Source organism: Salvelinus sp. IW2-2015, linkage group LG15 (assembly GCF_002910315.2).
Source record: "Salvelinus sp. IW2-2015 linkage group LG15, ASM291031v2, whole genome shotgun sequence".
Taxonomy (NCBI): domain Eukaryota; kingdom Metazoa; phylum Chordata; class Actinopteri; order Salmoniformes; family Salmonidae; genus Salvelinus; species Salvelinus sp. IW2-2015.
In genome coordinates this window covers 64,726,695-64,736,324 of record NC_036855.1, presented here as the reverse complement: position 1 = coordinate 64,736,324, position 9,630 = coordinate 64,726,695, and positions in this window count along the sequence as shown.

Sequence of the window (9,630 nt, the reverse complement as noted above, 5' to 3'; positions counted from 1 at the left end):
AAACCTGTTTCAGTCTTCCAAAGATTGGAGATTGGGATAGAGGTTCACCTTCCAGCAGGACAATGACCCTAAGCATACTGCTAAAGCAACAGTCTGATGATTTAAGGGGAAACATTTAAATGTCTTGGAATGGCCTAGTCTAAGCCCAGACCTCAATCCAATTGAGAATCTGTAGTATGATTTAAAGATTGCTGTACACCAGCGGAACCCATCCAACTTGAAGGAGCTGGAGCAGTTTTGCCTTGAAGAATGGGCAAAAATCCCAGTGGCTAGATGTGCCAAGCTTTTAGAGACATACCCCGAGAGACTTGCAGCTGTAATTGCTGCAAAAGGTGGCTCTACAAAGTATTGACTTTGGGGGGGGGGGTGAATAGTTATGCACGCTCAAGTTTTCTGTTTTTGTCGTATTTCTTGTTTGTTTCACAATAAAACATATCTTCAAAGTGGTAGGTATGTTGTGTAAATCAAATGATACAACCCCCCCCAAAAATAAATTTTAATTCCAGGTTGTTATGCAACAAAATAGGAAAAATGCCACGGGGGGTGAATACTTTCGCAAGCCACTGTATAGGGCTGTGAAACCCATAGCCGAATGGCCTCAGACTGACCATTTCTCACTGGAAATTCCTGCTGACATTGGACAGCCCTGTCCATTTATTTATAGTAGTGTGTTGATTAATTATTGCTTTCTTCAGTGGAAATACAGAATATGTATAAAATAAAATTCAAAATATACCAAAGCTAAATCAAGCAGAGATTTATGACTATTTAATCATGTTAATCATTACTGAAACATGCAAACTGCAAACATTTAACCAGTTAAAGATAATGAATACAGGCTGAATCCCATCCGGCTGTGATTGGGAGTCCCATAGGGTGCCGCACAATTGGCCCAGCATCGTCCAGATTTGGCCGGGGTAGGCCGTCATTGTAATTAAGAATTTTTCTTAACTGACTTGCCTAGTTAAATAAAAAATAAAAAAACATGACAACTATGTACAAATATGTTATTAAAAATAATTAATACAAAAGTCAAGAGTTTGCTACAACATCAGTACAAACAAAGTGAGTGTGTGTATATGTGTGTAGGTGTTTGTGTGTGTATATTATGGTGTGTATTATAATTTCCCATCATAAAAATGTATCCCCGTTCCCTAATAAAATACCTTCATTGTACCACAAAAAAACAAACTGGCAACCCTCATAAAATTAGAAATAGCCTTGTATGAAATGCATTATGAAAGAAAATTGGGTAATGTAGGCTCCACGAAATTTGAAATGCATTATGAAGAAAATCGTGTAGGCCTACTGTTGCCAACACGAAAAAAGGGCCTCTCTGACTACTAGTTCACCAGCATCCCAAAGTATTAACCGAAAACAAGAATATAAAATAGCATTGGCATTAATAAAACAAAAAAACAACTTGTAGCTACTATTATATTTTGATTATTACGTTGACAACCTGGTTGATTAACAATATTGGGTTGTTAACATGTTTTTTTTAAATATATATATAAATAAATGTGGGACACCATTGCCCATCATGCATTGCTCTAACAGCTATCAAAAGATTGATCCGAAATTTGCCCCCCCCCAAATTATTTTCCTACGAATTAAGACTTACACATTTTTTGTCTTTTCACACGAATTAAGCCACACAAAAACACACAAAATCTGCTGAAATACTTTGTCATGATGTGGCCCATTTTTATGGGTGTAGATCGTGGCTTCCCCCTCTCTCACTCTCTCCTACAACCAGGTTCTATTATCTCAGGTCATAAATTCCTGGCGGAGACTCTCTCCCCCTTTTCATGCAGAGAGAGAGACCACAGAGTGAACAAAGGATTTCACGTGGCCAAACTCCTAAATCCCCAGAATGGGAAAATTAAACTATATGTCCACTTGTGAGAATGTGGGAAGGGTCCGTGGACACTTAAGGGACAGTTATGTTGAATGTGTTTCATTTGGTGACCTCACGAAGGACAGGAAACACACAAAACTATATCTATGAACGTGTACATTTCTCAATTATGATGTTTGCATCTAATTCTTGTATAAAATGAATGAGTAAAGATTAAACAATTTGTAAAATGATGTAATGTGACGTTAAACCTTTAATATGAGAGAATTGTATTCCCTTTAAAGTTTAACTAAGTCATTGGCCCATCCCAGTGAGCACAGACATGATTAGGCATCATTGAACAGTCCTCTTCTACTGTTACGAATAAAAGCCCCTCCTAAGAAAATCCTCTTCAGACTAAGCAAACCCACAACGTGAGCTGTGATTGCGAATAGTTAAGACCATGCATAGCTCGGTGTAAGCTGAGGTGGCACAGGTTTGCGTACCAAGACTAAGTAAACCCACAGCGTGAGCTGTGATTGCGAATAGTTAAGACCACAAAAACCTCAGTGTAAGCTAAGGTTGCAATGGTTGTTGAATTCCTAACCATACCACGTGGAGCATTGGCTACACGGCTGGAAATGGTTCAACTCTGAGACTATTGATCCCTACAGATTAAGAGCAAATCTTGGATACTAATTACTAGTCTGCAGCTGGAAATTATGTAAACCTGTGATGCGAATACCGACAACCGCCTAAACATCTATACTATGCGAACTTTTCTGAATGGTACTCTGAAGTATCCTTTCTAACCATGAAAGACTTTGATCTTCAGGGAAACAGAAAGAGAGAGCGACTCGGATGAACTCTCCAGCAGACGGACCGGATTCCAACAGAGAAGACAACAATGACATACACCATAAATATGTACTTCAATTATTCTCGAATGAGCGGCCATTCATGTGCGAAGGATTAGCATTTCAATGTATCTAATTATAGACTGTGTAATGAATCCATTTTGTCTTTCCCGCTCTTTCTCAGTCCACACCCCCTTCCCTTTACCCACCAAGCCGCCATATTGGTTTAGCCCACTAGGGAATATTCCCTATCATTGTTGGTAACCAATATCTACTGTTTGTTTGTTTATGCATTTCTGTGATTATTTAGTTAGTTAGTAAATAAATGATTAGGCCAATTGGTGTATGGATGATTTATAGTAAAGGCTGGTGTAACGGTTCTCGTCTGGTGAAGGAGAAGAGGACCAAAATGCAGCGTGGTAAGTGTTCGTCATAATTTAATTGAAAACAGAACACTACACAAAATAACAACGAGGAGAAAACGAAACAGTTCTGCAAGGTGAACAGACACTACACAGAAAATATAACAACATAGAAAAAAGAACATAGACTACCCACCCTAACTCACGCCCTAACCAACCTAACACAAAGACATAACAAAGGAACTAAGGTCAGAACGTGACAGCTGGGTTCGTGCAGATAACCAATCATTTATGACGTTCAGATGAGACTGACGTGAGGTAAAGAATAATTCATTAATAGAAGACTAATTGATCAGATATTACAATATCTGAAGAGTTATATTCTGAAGATTCTAACTTGTAATCTGAAGAATTTCCGTGTTGCCCCCGACTTCCGAGTTAATTACATTTACATGATTAGTTTAATCACATAATAATAATGACAGAGAATTGATTTGAGAAAAATAACAGTCTTCACCTTTAATGATGCCAAAGGCACGACAACGTTTTGTATATATTTGCACAAATCAAGTGTGTGATTGTGTTGAACTGGGAAGAGGAGAGTGTGGGGAGAGGAGAGTGGTGGAAGGAGAGAGGAGAGTGGTGGAATGAGAGAGGAGAGTGGGTAGAAGGAGAGAGGAAAGTGATGGAGGGAGAGGAGAGTGGTGGAGGGAGAGGAGAGGAGAGTGGGGAAGGAGAGAGAGTGGTGGAGGGTGAGAGGAGTGGTGGGGGAGAGGAGAGAAGTAGGGAGAGGAGAAGTGGTGGAAAAAGAGGAGAGGAGGTGGGAAGGAGAGGAGGAGGAGGATGGAAGGGTGAGAAGAGTTGTGGAGGAGTAAGGAGGAGAGTAGGTAGGGGGAGAGAGAGTTGTGGAAGGAGAAAGGAGAGTGATGTAGGAGAGGAGAGGTGGTGAAGGGAGAGGAGAGGAGAATGAGGTAGGAGGAGATGAGTGGTGGAAAGGAGAGTGATGAAGGAAGGAGAGGAGTGGTGGGAGGAGAGGAGGATGTGGGGAAGGAGAGGGATGAAGGGAGGAGATGGTCAAGGGGAGGAGAGTGGCGGAGGGAGAGGAGGTGGTGGAGGGAGGAAATTGGGGTGAGAGGAAAGGTGAGGAGAGCTGGTGAAGATAGAGTAGTGAAAGTAGTGGAGGAGAGGAGTAGGAGAGCGGTGTGGGAGAGGAGAGATAAGTAGGGGGAGAGGAGAAGTGTGGGTAAAAAGAGGAGAGGAGAGTGGTGGAAGGAGAGGAGAGGGGTGGAGGGTAGAAGGGTTGGAGGAGAGGAAGAGTAAGTAGGGGGAGAGGAGAGTTGTGGAAGGAGAGAGAGGTGATGTAGGAGAGGAGAGGGTGGGGAAGAGAGAGGAGAATAGTAGGAGGAGATGAGTGGTGGAAGGAGAGTGATGAGGAAGGGAGAGGAGGGTGGTGGAGGGAGAGTGAGAGTGGTGGGGGAAGAGGAGAGGGATGGAAGGAGAGAAGAGTGGTCAAGGGAGAGGAGAGATGGCGGAGGGAGAGGAGAGTGGTGGAGGGAGAGAAAGTGGTGGGGTGAGGAGGGTAAGTAGTGGAGGGAGAGGAAGCGTGGAGGGAGAGGAGAGTGGTGGAGGGTGTGAAGAGTGGTGGAGGAGAGAAGAGTGGTGGGGGAAAGGAGAGTAGTGAGGGAGAGGAGAGAGAGAGCGGTGGAGGCGAGAGGAGTGGTGGATGGAGGAGAGGAGAGTGGTGGAGGGAGTGGAGAGTGGTCAAGGGAGAGGAGAGGTGGGGGGGAGTGAGAGTGGGTCAAGGGAGAGGAGAGTTGGTGTGAGGAGGAGGAGAGTGTGGAGGGAGAGGGAGTGGTGGAGAGGAAGATGGTGGAAGGAGAGAGAGAAGTGATGGAGGAGAGGAGGAGTGGTGGAGGGTGAGAAGAGTGGTGGGGGGAAGGAGAGTAGTAGAGGGGAGAGGAGAGTGCGGTGGAAGGAGAGAGGAGAGTGATGGAGGAGAGGAGAGTAGTAGGAGGAGGGAGAGTGGTGATGGAGGGAGAAGGGTGGGGGAGAGGAGAATAGTAGGGAAGGAGGATGGTGAAGAAAGGAGTAGAGATGAGTGGAGGAGGGAGAGGAGGGGAGGAGAGGAGAGGGGTGGAGGGAGAGAAGGTGGTGGGGGAGAGGGAGAGTGGAGGGAGAGGAGAGTGATGGCGGGAGAGGAGAGTGGTGGAGGAGAGGAGAGTGGTCAAGGGAGAGGAGAGTGGTGGAGGGGGAGAGAGTAGTGGAGGGAGAGGAGAGTGGTGGAGGGAAAGGAGAGTGGTCAAGGGAGAGGGAGTAGGTGGAGGGAGAGGAGAGTGGTCAAGGGAGAGGAGAGTGGTTTTGAGGGGAGGAGAGTAGTGGATGGAGAGGAGAGTGGTGGAGGGAAGGAGATGTAGAGAGTAGTGTCAAGGAAAGAGGCGAGATTTGACTTTTTCAATTAATATTATAATTATATTTTTTAATAAATATTATACATTATTAAAAATATATAATAATATGTAAACCCATTCATTTTTTTATTATCTTTACTCTGCTCTGCTATCCACCTTAATAATGATGCGGACCTTATCTAAAACGCACTACTCGCCGTCTTTCCAGGGAATGACGTCATATACTATACAATGCCGTAAGACGATGAACCGGCACGAGGATAACCTCTCACAGATCGCCCGCTATAGCTCATGCACTATCGCATTGTAGTCATAAATGTAAACATATCCGTACACATTGCTATATATACGGTCAATGGTGAGCGAGATATCGAGCGGAATGTGTGATGGGGTGGGAGCGAGAGATGGAGACAAAAGAGACTTTCTTTGCGTCTGACGAATCAGAACGGGGCAACAGTTTATTAAAATCAAAGGCAAGCAACATGAAGAACCACAGACGATTGCGGACCAGATTAGGAGCCATGAAATGGGGATGTGCACCTTTCGTGCGTATAAACCAGAACGCTGAGCGGCCTCGTGATGACTGTATGCGTGTCTACTCCGCCATGTCCCTTGTCCTTTTCAGTTTCCGAACGCCTCGCTTGCCTCCCGTGTCTTCGACATACCACCCCATGAAAGAATAAATCTAAATTATACCCCACTGATATACTCCTTTGCCATTCAAAGTCCGACGCGTAATAGTATCTTTCTCTTACACTAACCACCGACGTAAATTCTAAAACAAATAATTTCCTATGTTATAGGTTACGCCATTCTTATCAGCATTAAGAATACTCTTCCTTTCCTTCTCCTTAACTATTTGCACCATCCATTTTGACGTAAAACGCCAAAGAACCTTGACAATAACCCGTAACGCTTGATTCGCATAAACAGAAGATACAAAAGCCATTAGGATCACTAACTACTTAATCTTGTAATGACAATTTCAACCTGGTCCCAATCCCTGTTCCCCAGCGTGTCCCCGGCCGCGGGCGTTCCAGCAGCTGGTTAAACACGTTCAGCTGTCACGGCCATCTCCTGATAACACCCTTGTATGCTGCCCAAATCTTTATTTGTGATAATCAAACAGGCTTGAAGTATTAGCACAACAACTACACACACCACCAAAAATACACATTCAGCGGCCAAGACGAAAATAATGTAAGAAGGATGAGCTCCAGATGAATCACATCATGTGAATAAACCATATATGCTGTGCAGGATGCGACAGTCACACAGCAAGGGGAGCCCAAGGCCAGTCTCCTGCTTGACCATGATGGACAGGTGCAGCGGAGTGAGGAGAACCAGGTACAATACGTAGAGAAAGGAATAGGGGCCGTCAGGGTGCCACAGTGAGATGAGAAAATATCGACGGACTGTAGAGCCTGCGAATGAGGAAACGGGTATACTTGCCTAGACACAAGGAACTGAGTAGCCGAGTCAAAAGGCAAAAGGACAAGAGTCAAGAACCCGTCAGTGCGATATCGTCATGAAGGAAAGTAAGGCCGAACGATGGCAAACAATTAGAATGTGTGACCAAAGGTGGAATAGATACACCCAAACAGGAAAACGCAAGAAAGAAGAGGCGTCGCGGACCGCGCAATCGCGAGGTTGGGCAGGGAAATGCAAAAGCGTGTATGTTGAGGAGAAGCGCCGGTCCAGCGATACCACACGCGACAAGCTCTTCTGCCCGGTCCCCTGCGGAAAATAAAATCCGCACCGCTGATCCTTCCCTGATGAAACGCTTTGAACGAGTACTGAAAAGCACTGTGGGACATCTTCGGGTACAACATGACGTTCAGCGCAGCACGGACCGCCTTCAGCCTATCCCACGCAACGCTCCGAGCTCTAGTCGTCTGATCGAGTCTTACCACTGACCATCCCCATCTTCTCCCCTTGCTTAAACTTTCATGTGGACCAGCTATGTTTGGTGTATAATGGAGGGGAGAAAGAGAGAGAGAAGAGATGACGAGGAGAAGAGAGAGAGAGGAGGAGAGAGAGAGAGAGAGAGAGAGAGAGAGAGAGAGAGAGAGAGAGAGAGAGAGAAAGAGAGAGAGAGAGAGAGCAGTGAGTAAATGGACAGGTATGCTACATTACATGATGATTCCTCTAGCATGAGTAATAGCCAGGACCATGACTAACACTGCCATTGAACAGTCCACAAAATAATGCTTAGCTGTGACTAATGCTAAGCTGTGGTATAAGGTAGCCCATAAAAGAGATGGAAGTGAGTTGAATTACAGTGATTATGATGATAATAATAATCAAGCGATTCTGATGTGATACAGGACTTGTGGATTTCCAGGTTAGGAGGAGGGGTACAAGAGGCGATCAGTATTTCAGCTTATACCGCCTTCTTGTTATTTGTCTCTACTTTGAATGGGTAATGGGCGATTCCCAAAATATTTTTGGTATCTCAGCTTGTTTTGGCACAGTAAATTTATTGGGAGGACGGATGTTAAACATGTTTTCTACATTTGTATCACAAACACATTTTTTGAAAATCATAATGAAATTGGCAATTTTAGGCCCTCTAAGCTCAAGACCAAGATGTTGTCTGTATCATGTACAGTTCACAGATCATAGGGTCTTACAGGAGGCATGTATAGGTCTAAAAAGGGCCCGAAATGGCCACTTTCATCATGATTTTCTAAAAATGGTTTGTGATACAAATGTAAAAAGCATTTCAAACATCCTTCCTCCCAAATAAGTTTTTATGTGAGAATTGCCAGAACAATCTGAGAAGAACCAAAAATATTTTCTGCTCCCGCTGGCATGGAATCACTGGCATGGAATCACCCTAAAATGGTTTTACAGGATGTACTGCAACACAATCCCCATTAAACGTATGGTTACTTGACTTATGTCAGTGTTTCTTACTGTCTCACTGTTATCTGCAGAAACTCAATGATGTTTCATGCCTTCAGGCTTGTAAATCATACCTGACACGTAGTACAGGAATGCTCCTGATATGCACCATTTTGTCTGTGTACTTTATGCTCTTTTGTCAATGTAGTTACTCAGACTTAGAATGTGTGTGGTCTGTGTTCCAATTTACAAGTGCTTCAAAGTCAGTACTGACTAAACAACCTCAGGGAGACTCCCATTCACTGAAGAGGCTAACTTTTGTGAATGACAATGGCATCTCTTTTTCGCTCTCTCTTTCCTCCCTCTAACCACCTTAGCCCAGCTGCAAGTCAGGTTGAGAAGTACTACAGTGGTTGGGTTCATCTCAGGAACAGGGAATTGTGTGAAGCTACAAGTTCATGTTCATGTCCAGCAGATAGGAGAGAAGAGAGATGGAAGAGGAACTCTCTCTCTCTCGCTCGCACGCACGCACACACACACAAGTACGAAAACGCCATTGCCTGCTTAAAGCTTACCTGCAACCCAGGAACGTGCTGTCTTGAGCGAGCATCTTGGAGCTGCATCTTACGCCACTGTATCACCTATCCATCATTACACGTACCTCAGAGGGCAGGAGAGTGCATGTGAGGGAGAGAGAGACGGAAAGAGAGAGAGAGAAGAAGGGTGCATGTTCAGGGGGAGAGAATGTGTTTAAGTGTGTGTGTTTCCAAGAAATATCAGATAAAGATCTCCTATATTGTGTGACGCTTCATTGATCTCAATGCAACCTGAGATAGCCTCCACATCAGGATGAAGTGGAAGTGCTCGGTGAATTCTGGAAATGTATCTCAGATGAAAGTCAACATGAAAGGATTACAGTCACTCACATAGAAGCTTCTGACATTTTTCCAAGACCACAGCCCACTGGTTGAATCACTGTTGTTTCCACGTCATTTCAACCCAAAAAAATCTATCTCATGATGTTGAATTATCGTGGAAAACTGATTGAATTTGAAAAAAGTCAGCAACGTAAGGGAATTTTATCTTTTTTCCACCCAACTTTTAACTTAAAACCAATGACCTGGTGAATTTGATAACTCAAAGTGAAGTTGACAACTCACCCAAATGTAAATCAAAACTAGATGTTGAACTGACGTCTGTTCCCATTGGGAGGCTTGTTCTTTGGTTGGTCTGTTGCCATCGGTCTATTGCCATCGGTCTATTGCCATCGGTCTGTTGCCATCGGTCTGTTGCCATCGGTCTATTGCCATCGGTCT